Genomic DNA, 12,657 nt, shown 5'->3' with positions numbered 1-12,657 from the left:
TATGTGTATGAAATATATATATATATATATACATATATATGCATATATTATGTGTGCAGACATACAATGTAGGTGCCTAATTGTTGTTATAGTGCAGAGACCATCGTCGCTCTCGAACAGTTTTTGACTTGACACTTTGTTCTTGTGCGCATGAAATGTTCCATTTCTTCTTTTTTTTTTCAGTGTTTATATACATGTATTATTCATTTTATGTACAAGGCCCTATAGGTTCTTAATCTTTATAAGTGATAAAATAAAGATAGATACGAGTAGACAGAAACCAGTAGGGATATATACTAAGTAGTTCTTTAGCATATATCTGTATGATAGAAACTCATACACTAACACATACACAAACACACACGCGCACACACACATACACACACTAGAACTAGAAGGTATGTCTCGAGACGCTACATTTTAGCGGCGCATGTCAAGTGTCACTAAATGCGCGAAGTGACTAGGCCGATAATGGTTTCGTCAGTGCTCCTTCTGAGCAGCTAGTTCCGTGATAAATGTTATTCGGGTCATGAATCGCATTCAATTGCCGCGAGCTTCGCGGGGCCATACCCAGCAGCGATGGACTGTGATTTGCCGGTAAGACGGGCACGCGTGCCCGACGGCGGAGAGGATGTAATGCATTAATTTGAGCAGGAATCTATACATCATATTATGCATGCACGCATGCAAGCATGTATGCAGGTCGGGAAGCGGCGCAATTTTATGAATGATTTTTGCGGCGTGACGTCACTGCGTGTTGCTAGGGCACGAAATTACAAGTGACGATAACCGGATGAGGCGGAGTCTACAAAATTTCACGCTACTTTGGTGTTTATAGCAAGGAGAGAGAGAGAGAAAAAAGTAAGGCTTTATGATTATTTTTAACCAAACGTCTTAACAACGCAAGGCATAATCGTATATAAAGATAAATTACTGGACCTGCGCAATTTATGCAAATGACATGTATATCCGTGGCTCTTAAAGTTTACAATATAGGCTACTAGTAGGCTACCTGACCGGCTGGTAAGTTTTACTTACACTTGATAGGGCCTAATTAAGGAAAATCTGAAAGTAAAAAAAAAAAAAAAAAAAAAAAAAAGTAATGAAGCAATGAAACATGCAATAACCATTGATAAGAGCTCACACACGCACACACACACACACATAAATATATATATATATATATATATAATATATATATATATATATATATATATATATATATATATATATACAAACCCCGCTATACTGTTTTGAAAGTAAAAGTAGCTCAACTCAGCAATATGGCGAAGTGCGTGAGCTCTGAACAGCCACGAAGTGGCAGAACTACTTTCACCGGAATCTTGCAAAATATTATTTCTCAAGGTCTAAAGCAGTTTCATAACGATTCCTTATAATTATTTCTGAGAAAGACGAAAACGAAAAAAAAAACACAAACAAACAGCAATAGGTGGAAGTTGCTCATATAGGTACCTACTCATTCAACAAAATAAATGTTATGAAAATAAAATTTTGATGAGGCATATGGTTGAAACAGGCGATCGTTGACAATAACCCTTTGCGAGCGAGCCGAAATTTCTAAGAAGACTGAACGAGCATTTGTACATAAACTTTTATAATGTACAGGCAATCATATTATCAACGACTTATAGTATATAAGTTTCTGATTACCTGTGATTTTTTCAGTCTCATTGTATAGCGCATAAATATGATACCACATGGACTTTTCAATACAGGGAGCAATGCAAAGAGGCACAGGGAAAAAATGAAATAAAAGGGAATGCTTTGATATAAAGCTTAGTTATCAGAAGGAATATTCTTTCATATTAAGCATTTGGCGACTTCCCCATACAAGCTATTGTGTTTATTGTAACTTCTTTGATTCAGGAAGAAATCAAACCAACACATGGAACTTTATTTTATCATTACCATTCACGGATGATCCATGAGAGACGGCTTATGGCAGAGGTGGATTTGTTAAATGCAAACAAACACACTCACATACACATACACACACACACACACACACACACACTCACGCACACGCACATGCACACACACAACATACGTATATCTTTATCTATGAATGAAAAATATATGATTATTGATAATAGATATAAAAACAGAAACAAAGAAATGGAATTGAGCGAGGACTTAAATCCATTCGATTTGAGAGGGAGGCAATGCAATGGAGATCCGAACATACACGGCTCAATAAAGGATTAAAAATGTTGTTGTTGTTTTTCTTCCCCCCCCCCCCCCCGGCCAAAATGTGACTGACTTTTCGAATGACTTGCGATAGAGAAAACAATGCACCAGTGATGAAGTGAGATCGACATCTGCAACGGACTCCATAATAATCTATATAAACTGCGCTACAATAGAATAAGTTATAGCGTAAACTGTCACTATATTCAGAGAGGTGAGGTCCACTTCCCTGCTATTTTTATTCATTGTTTATAGGTCTGGTGAGGGGCACAACGAGATTACCGTCCCACCTTCCTGCACAGTCATGGTCTGACTATCCTTCACGATGTTCCTTCATGAACACTTTCTTTGCATTTTTGTTCATTTTCCATTTTTTTTTTAATCGCTGACCTTGAATTTAAATCTTTAGAAGTTCGCTTATTTTTAACAACACAGGCTTAAAGCTCATCGATTGCTTGTGTGAAAAGGGAAATTGTCACATAAGACAGACACACGCAATGCCGATACCAACTCAATTAAACAAATAAACAACCAAAAAAAAATCATGATTTTCTTCCGTCGAGATGTTTTCATTGCAACTGATTGACAAATTGCCCTACATCGATGTAATAAGCACTGAATTGATCAGTGTTTTAGCAGTAGCCATGATAAAAAATCATGGGCGTACATACTCGAGCAGGATTCGAACCTACGACCTCCTGATTCGAACCTACGATTCGAACCTACGATTCGAACCTACGACCTCCTGATCACCTCCGGTGATCAGGAGGTCGTAGGTTCGAATCCTGCTCGAGTATGTACGCCCATGATTTTTTATCATGGCTACTACTAAAACACTGATCAATTCAGTGCTTATTTACGTCGATGTAGGGCAATTTGTCAATCAGTTGCAACCAAAAAAAAAAACTTTAATAAGTTTCACGAAATTCGGGAACAAACAGTAGGCGTTTTCACATCAGCCCGATGTTTCGAAATAGCGCGCTATTTTCTGACTTGGGAAATTAACCCGATCACGAAATAGCGCGCTATTTGATAATGTGAACATAAATTAGCGCGCTAATTGTATCGCTCTGATCGAGAAAATTTCTCTAGTCCAACTCGGGAAATTTCTGAAATAGCGAGATAATTGGCGAACTAGCGCGCAATTTGATAATGTATAATCGCCTCAAGAAATTAGCGCGATGCATCCCATCATGCCTAGCGTGTGTGACCCGAACGCGCGCGCTCTACCGGTCGATACCCGATACTGTTTGCGCATGCTGAGCTGTCGAATTTAATAACTCGAAAAATTTTCGGGCTAATTCTCTTCGGGCTGATGTGAATAGGAAATGAAATAGCGAGCTAATTTGCGATCGCGAAAAAATATCTCGAGCTTGGATTTTGATCGGGCTGATGTGAAAACGCCTGTGAAAGCTGCGTATGAGAGAAATCGCAACATCACACCCAGATTAGACGAGGTACAATAATATGACATGCATACAATAATCTTCTCTCATCATTATTTTTTTTTTCTCAATTTCTCGAGTCGACTCGTTTGCAGTAGAGTATAATCGCAGTGTCGTTAAAACGTCAACATCACCATTTTTTGACATGCGTGACATGAAGATCCCTGTTTTGTGGTGAGAAGTGGAACTTTAGAATCTTTACTATGAATTAGTGTTCGATTTTCCGAAAATTCATTCTACTTTTCTGTTCCCTCAATCTAAGTCAACTCAAAGAAACAACTGAATTGCCCTTTATGCCTCTTTGAGATCATCATAATTTTGTACTACAGCAGAGGCGGGTAGTGAGTAAACACATTGCAAAAATAAAAGATAATGACATCATAAATATAAAAGAGACAGACCACAGATGAAGGTATAGTCTGCGGGTCACCATCTAACATTCTGCCGGAATATTACCGGAGATAATTGCGTTTCTTCGTAAAATTTCAGTGAGACTAAAATCTTTTTATGTAGACATAGCCATAAAATTTTGAAAGGGGTATACTCATTTTGCGTATAGGAGGTTTAAAATTATTTTCGTGAAGGGCAAGGTCAAATGGGAAACACTGAATGAGACAGATCCTATGCATGCTGCACTTTCGCATTTTCTTTTTCCTCGTGCAGTGACCCCATGCATAATATTCTAAAATGAGTTTTGTTTACAGATGTGCAAACCAGCAATAATCTTGTCAATATGCCATGGATCAGTCTCAAAGTAAGGGCTGTATAGTTGTGCAAATACCTAAATAAGAACCAGCATTCCTTTATTTTCTTATCTTTTTTTGTATGATGTGTTCGGTGTCTCCTGGAAAGCTAATGCGGATTATATAACTATAATTATTATTGAAATGATATAGACACATCAGTGCACGTCCGCCGTATCGGTTGTCATCTATATCATTCTTTTTTAGAATCATCACGCCCATGGCATATAATGTTTACTGTATTATTAAAAAGAAATGACAACAATGAGATTTACAGGCAATTTTGGTGTAACGTCCTTATAGTCTCCTCCGAATGTGATGTGTGTGTGTGTGTGTGTGTGTGTGTGTATGTGCGTACCCGGCATTGTGTTCTTTAGTATAAGTCATTGTATCATCTAATAATCTAGAATCTTCCTAAGTTAAGGAAGAAAAGATCCACTGAAGTGACATGAATCATTGATCAAGATGTTGCAGGAGACTAATTGCCTAAAACGTAGGATGTTAAAAAAAAATGTATTTGTAATTGATTCATTGATTTGAGTTCCCGATGTCTTAAAACGTGTAATTTGAATTCAAATGTGTATATTTATAGGCGTTAATGCGCGTCATACCAGTAAATTATGTTAAATTGTCACAACACCCCCCCCCCTTTTTTTTTTTTTGTTAAGCCTGATCATTCAGTTTCAAGCCTGTTGACCATTTTAGTGGGAAAAAAAAAAACACTTTATTCTTTTCTCGAATTTAACAGATTTACTTTGATAGTGTTTTCTGGTGTCGCTCCTCACAATAACGCGTGTATACAAATCAAAATTTCGCGTACATACAACAGCAACAATACAAATATGCATTGGCAGGCATAAATCATCTTTGAAATTGGCAAATCAGTAATTATACTTGCTGCTGATATGTAGCGTAACAACAAACATGGTGAGAAATAACGCAGACGTACCAGCGTTAGGAGGTAACAGGGCTGCTACGGTGTCATAGCAAATTCCACTGTTTTAACAACGCAAACTAGAATGGTGCTCTATTATGGGGAAATGACGTTAAAACCTTGCAGGTGTCACGCATGGTATGTACAAAGCTTTGAATTTTGACGGCATATACTATGTGATTAATTCAAGTGTCCTTCCCACTTTCGACGAAGTGGAGAATGACGTCCAAAACGCGGTTAAGGCTGGAGAGAACATCAACGTACTCCCACGCCAGCACTTTTTCGTCGTTACAAACTTTTGAGAGATATTACATGAAACTGGAAGCAGAGAAGGTAGCGGTAGAACGGCCAAAAATGACTGAAAGGGTTTAAATAAGCAAAAATTAGTAGATTATGTGTGGGTCCCTTTATCTGAATGAAAATAAACGCATACTCCCACGACCAAAGAGGGCGCTCTAGTGGAAATCGGGTACTGTATTCCGCCTATATCACAACTTCACGTATACATTTTGAACAAGGAGGTACGAGTTTGGTATGTATCAAACTGTGTGTGTGTGTGTGTGTGTGCGCGTGCGTGTGTGTGTGTGTATATATATATATATATATATATATATATATATATATATATATATGTATATATACTATGTAGGCTATATCTTCTTTATTCATATATTTATCTATGTCTATTGTATTTCTCCATGGAAATAGGAATACATCTATGTTCATGCCAATTTTGGTATGAGAACAATGATTAAAATAATTCTTGCAAAGTAGCACTTTATAACTTTCGTACTCATCAAAAATTATAAAGTATAAAAACATAGTAGCCACCATTGTTTTCCATAATTTTGCTTAAGAACATAAACTTGGGTCTGAACTATAGTCGTGTTTATAGTCATAATACAAGTTGTCAATAATCCAACCATTTAATTAGCAAGAAAATCATGCGACTGTCAGAGATAGTTTTCCATGTATTCCAATTATCACTAAATGTGGTAAATCCATCCAGTACCTAACCAAATTATGGTTTAATCTTTAAAAACATCGATGCCATGATGTACTTCCTATTGGGTAATTTCTAACTAACAATGGCTCCATCATCAGTGATGAATGATGTACTTTGCTCACACTTTCCTCCCATTGTTATCATCATGATTATCTCTTTCCCCTACCTATCATTCTCCCTTCTCCTCCTCTTTCTTCTGCTCCATGGATTATCATATTATTTTGTTCTTCTGCAAGCACCAAAATAGCTCATCTGCGTTCCGTTCAAAGAATACCAGCATACCACATCCGGGTGGCAGTAATGCCAAACTACTTTAATAATCTATTAAGGTCATAATATGCCTAATGATTTCAGATGGGAGTCATTCTCTACCTCCCTTCCTCACTTCCCCCTTTTTCTCTCCTTCCTCCTATTTATCTCAATCAATCTCTCCCTTTCTCTCTCCTGTCTCTCCCTCTCTCATGTGTTTATCTGTATCAATCTCTTTTTATTTTTATTATATACAGTATATCCTATCTCTTTCAATCCATCTCTCCCTCTATCTCTCTCCTATCTATTTCTATCAATCTCAATCTGTCTCTCCCTCTCTCCCATTTATATCTATTATCTATCTCATCTATCAACCACTATATACTTTTACCTCTGTCCTATGTTTATCAATCTCTCTCTCTCTCCTATCTCTTTCAGTCTCTATTGATCTTTATGTCTGTCTCTCTTTGTCTATTACTCTGACCCAGCAAATTATGATCATTGTGGATTGTTGTGGAAAAGTGAGTCTTTCAATATATATATATATATATATATATATATATATATATATATATATATATATATGTGTGTGTGTGTATGTGTGTGTGTGTGTATAATATCCTGTGACTTATCTCTATCAATGTATATAATATATATATATATATATATATATATATATATCCTATTTCTTTCAGTCTCATTCTGTCTATCCCTCTCTTCTGTTTATCTGTATCAATCTCTTTCTATACATATATATATATATATATATATGTATCCTATCTCTTTCAATCTTTCTCTCCCTCTATTTCTCTCACCTATCTCTCTCTCTCTCCTATCTATCTCTATCAATCTCATTCTGTATATCCCTCTCTCCTGTTTATCTGTATCAATCTCTTTCAATATATCTCTATCTCATTCAATCCATCTCTCTCTATTTCTCTCTCCAGTCTATATCTCTCTATCTCTCTCCTATCTCTTTAAATCGACTATCTTTCTCTTTCTCCCTCTCCTATCTCTATCAATCTCATTCTGTCTCTCCCTCTCTCCTATTTCTCTATCAACTATCCCTCTATCAACTATCCCTCTATCAACTATCTCTCTCCCATTTATGTCTATTATCATATCTCACCTATCAACCACTATCTCTCTCTCTCTCTCTTATGTTAATCAATCTCTCTCTCTCCTATCTCTTTCAGACTCTATTGATCTTTAGTCTGTCTCTCTTTTTCCATCATTCTGTCCCAACAAATATGATAATTGTGGATTGTTTTGGAAAAGGGAGAGGGCAAACCCCAACCTTTAACTGGAAACACCACAAGCATCTACATACTCAAGCATGTTTTGCATCAACTTGTGTTTCGTGTCAATTGATTATAAGATTTGTATACATTGATATTTCTTTGTTTTTTTCTATTTCTTGCCATTTCATATGTATTTATGGGCATGTTTTAAAAGCCCAAAACAACCATTTCATTTACTGAATACTTTTTGTATATTTCTTCCATAGCTTTTATGAGATATCTATATCAATGAGAGTAACAACACCAATTCTTACGTGGACTGATAATCATTTGACATTGTGTCATATCAACTCTCATACTAACTATCCTACAACATAAGATGCTACAAATGCACATGCTTTTTATAGGACAAGTTCACCTTTATAATTATAGTGTATGTGTGGATTGAGTGAATACAGCATTAGTAGAAAATAATGGCAAAAGTTTGAGGATTATTGACAACCTGTTCTAAAGTTATGAAGTTTCAGCGCCGCAAAAGTTGGATGAAAAGACTACTACAGTTTGTGATGTCACTAGAATATAACAGTATAAAGAAATATGAAGAAAATTCAACAAATTTTCACTTTTCTGGCATAATCAAAGAGCACTTGACTTGCCTCTTTCAAGAGGCAGGGGGAATAATACATGTACATGTACAATATATGTATTACCCTTAACGTACGTCAGTAAAAAGTTCAAGGAATATGGACTTTACACACACACACACACACACACACACACACACACACAAAGTGGAATTCTCTGTATACATACTTTCTTTATATCATTCTAAGTATGTGACATCACAAATTGTAGTCTTCTCATCCAGCAATGGCGGCACTGAAACTTCAAATACATGTATTCATAACTTTTGAGCGGATTGTGCGATTTTCCTCAAACATTCACCGATGTGTTCTACAGGTACGAAATTTGCTGCATTCACTCAATCTACATTAATCTATCTTGTCCAAATAAGGAAAAATAACATCTTGCAATGTCCTGCTATATACTAGTAGGTAATTATTATGTCCATAAGTAATATATCAGTTTACAAATATATCAAAATTCTATATATTATATTATTGTATTCTGCATGTACCTAGTGCCGCTCCATCAGGCAAGCTTCATGCAATATTTTGGTTGTCTGGAACAACTTTTGTCAGAAAGGAACACATAAGACTTGAATACATGTATGTCATAGCAAACAACTTAAAGTCTATCCTAAAGGACAAGAATATAAGTGACAATTTAAGCTTGGGATGGCTCAGAGTTAATTTGTTTAGTAATTGTAGGCAAGAATGGAGTTAAGATCCTGTTATAATGGAATTGAAAAACTAACTAAACCGTTATCATATATCACACAAAACACAGGAAATGAATACAGTGTGCTTTATTCTGACTGAATTGTCTTTTTTCTTTTTTTTAATCACAATCATAATAGTTAATTTTGTTTCATGGAATAGCATGAACATATTTGCATGCACACTTTCTCGAATTACAAATCATATCATTTCATTCAAGAACATGTCACATGACTAACAACACTTTGTGCGGATACGGCTTTCCAAGTCAAGCTTTAAAAGGACAACAACAACATTAATGATTGATCTGCAGTGGCAGAACAACCCAAAATACTACTATTCATTTGATCTTGCTCTAATCATTGAGGTCAACTCGGATGTTGATTGGAATTGCATAGAGAGCCACATAAATCCAGAATCATCCGCAAGTTCTAGTATGTAAACATTTCATTGGATCACAACTGTTCTAAAGGGCATTTCATCTCACCTCCCTGTAAAGGGCTACATTTCATTATTTTCACAGTTCATTAATCCAAAAAGGAAATAAGGTTCGTCATTCCGGTTTGTTAAGCTGAAAATGAAATAAGGTTTATAACTCTGAAGGTTACATTGTAGGCACCATCTTTCCATTTATGGATTACACTGTAATAAACCTCATTTCATTTTCAGATTAACAAACCTTTGGAATAAAAAAAAAAACAACTTATTTCATTTTCAGAATTATGAACCTTCAGAATAACACCACAAATATTCAGATTAATGAACTCTTTTTCATTCAAAGATTAACAAACCTCTAGGTATACAGAACTTGCGTGTTTCGGAATAAAAAACCTTCGAAACAATGAACATTCCTTGTTTTATTTAAAGATACCCCTTTTCTGTGTGAAGATGATATTTTCATTTCACCAGAAATCTGCCTTCATTTGCACAGACACAAATGCATTCAACTATGAAACTTCCCTCCTCTTTTTCCTCCTCCTCCCTATTCTTTTTCTCTTCCTCACTATCTTAAAGGGATAGTATTGGTTGAGGTGAGGATTCAGCCTTTAATTTTTTGCAAGATGCTTACAAACCACATTATGAAATGTTAAAGAGCATTCAAGTCTATGAGGAACTCAAAGTTTATTTGATGAAAATCGGTTTTGAAATGGCTGAGATATCCACAAAAAACCCAAACAAAGTAAAACAGAGTGATTCTAAGAAAAGGTGGGTCCAACCTTTTTTTAGAACAAATTTTCAGCAAATAAACTTTGAATTCCACTTAGAATTAAAGATTATGCTCTTCCATATTTCATAAGAGGTTTCTCATTACCTTGAAAAAAAAAATCATCATGAAAAAGTCGGAAACCTGAAGTCCCATCTCAACTGAAACTGTACTATCACTTTAATCTTCTTCTTGGTTTTTTTTTTTTTTTTTTTTATTGTCTGCTTCTTACTGCCACAACACTATCTTCCCTGTACAGTCAACAAACTACTCATGAAAACCCACTGGCACTGTGTCACAGAGAGGTTTGAAATCAATTCCATTATAACATTCATGCTCTTAATATAATTAAAATTGCACTTAAAACATTTTTTTTTTAGTACATAAGACACATGCTCCATCAAGAGTATCTACTACATATATTAAAAAATTGCTATATTGACAAATCTGCCTCCTTCTATGTGGACAGACTAGTTTTTGAATCCTGAGCTGTTGAGTGTGTTTGCCTTTCACAATCTGGATCATGACCTCTGCCCTCTTGTGGAGTTGGTTTGGTTCCTTACCCCCCCCCCCCCCCCCCAAATAATGGGGAACACTCTGAACGCTCTACCATTCATATCAGACACTGATTGTTGTTTACTCCAGTCATAAGTCAGAAGACCAGCATTCGAGTCCAACTACATTAAATTCATACATGCCACTCAACTCTGGACAGACAAACAATACATCCATACACCAAGAATATACATAATTGAGTTCATGTGAAACTGCTTTGAAATGTAGTCATGTCCTCGCGGGCCTGTGTATGCAAACTTTCATGGACAAACTGTACTGAAAGCACGATTTCAGATTAAGTGGAGTAAAATAAGTGAACTCTACAAAATTTGGGAAAGATCGTAACCCACATTTTATTCCCAGCTCAAAATCTGGATGCAAATTGAAAACATCTTGAAGTTCACACATGCTTGGATCTGTAAATACACGTAGCACCGGGTTTGGCAGACACTAATGCCAAGTTTGGCAATGATGCACTTACATTCCAAAAATTTCACTTTGTATTCTTGGAATGCTGGCAGCCTTTACTCAAAAGTAGACCCAAACAGAGGTGTTGAATTTCAAATGCTGGAGCTAAATAATGGCATGAATCAGATGTTATGATATGTTTATCATTCATTTTATTACTTCCTATAAAGCAGTGATTGATTTGTGAGACCTCAATTTTATTTATTTATTTATTCATTTATTATTATTTTTTTTTTTTTGCCATTGACTGTTGCTCCTTTCACTGACAAGAAAACTGGGTGCCAATAGGAGCAGATACAGTGCACTCCTGTTTTAATGTACACAATTATAACCAAATTTCCGGTTACAACGAAGTTAAAATGCAGGCCCCAACATTATCAGCTCTGTATTCTTTATTGTTCATTTGTTCGGTTATAACAAAATTTCGATATAAGGAAAGATAACTGCCAGTCCTGAGGACCTTGTTATGATGAGAGTTGACAGTAGCATTCTGTGTGATGTAGCTTCTGAGAAACGGACTGCCCCCGAGTATAATGGTTTGCCACATACTGTGTACGCCATTTATTTAGTGAGTCTAATTCTTTGGGAGAAGTCCCTACATTTTCATGAGTGGTTAAATTTGCGATCGTCAAGTACAGGAGTGAATGTAGAAATGATCGTCATGTGAACATCACAATCATGTCGGGTTTAGAATTAAAATTTTGTGTTTTGTTAAATTTGTAAATAGGACCCTACTCACAAAATTTGTGAAAAAAAAAAAAATAATCCTGAGAAATATATGGCACATACAGTAAATAAGATTCTCCAACACCATCATCTAGAAAAAAGTAATGGGGGCATGATAGCTAGATGACTTTTACTTCAATTTCACAATCATTTTTTGGCAACCACACAAAAGTAATTCCCCTTCACACAATGATACAAAACCTGAATGAGCTTTATTTCCTGTCAGATATTATGGTGAGAAATACCCATGGGCTACTAGCATTTGTGACCACTTTCACATTGGAGGGGTGTTCATTCACTCTCGCCTCAAGAGCCCTGGTAATTTGTGTAATGTGTGAAATTGTGCCCTAGCACAAGACATCATTTCAAGTATATATCGTCGGTTGAGAATGATAAGGGCGTTAAGTTGCCACTAAACCCATAGGTCCGAATTCACAAAGGTGGTACAAATGAAACCATGGTTTAAACCATGGACAAAAACCATGGAATGCCAAGTGTCGCATGCGATATTTCGCTACGAAATCAGTCATTTCGTCGA

This window comes from Diadema setosum, chromosome 1, assembly GCF_964275005.1.
Source record: "Diadema setosum chromosome 1, eeDiaSeto1, whole genome shotgun sequence".
Lineage (NCBI taxonomy): Eukaryota > Metazoa > Echinodermata > Echinoidea > Diadematoida > Diadematidae > Diadema > Diadema setosum.
The sequence above is the reverse complement of the archived record's forward strand: the minus strand, read 5'-3'. Positions refer to the sequence as shown.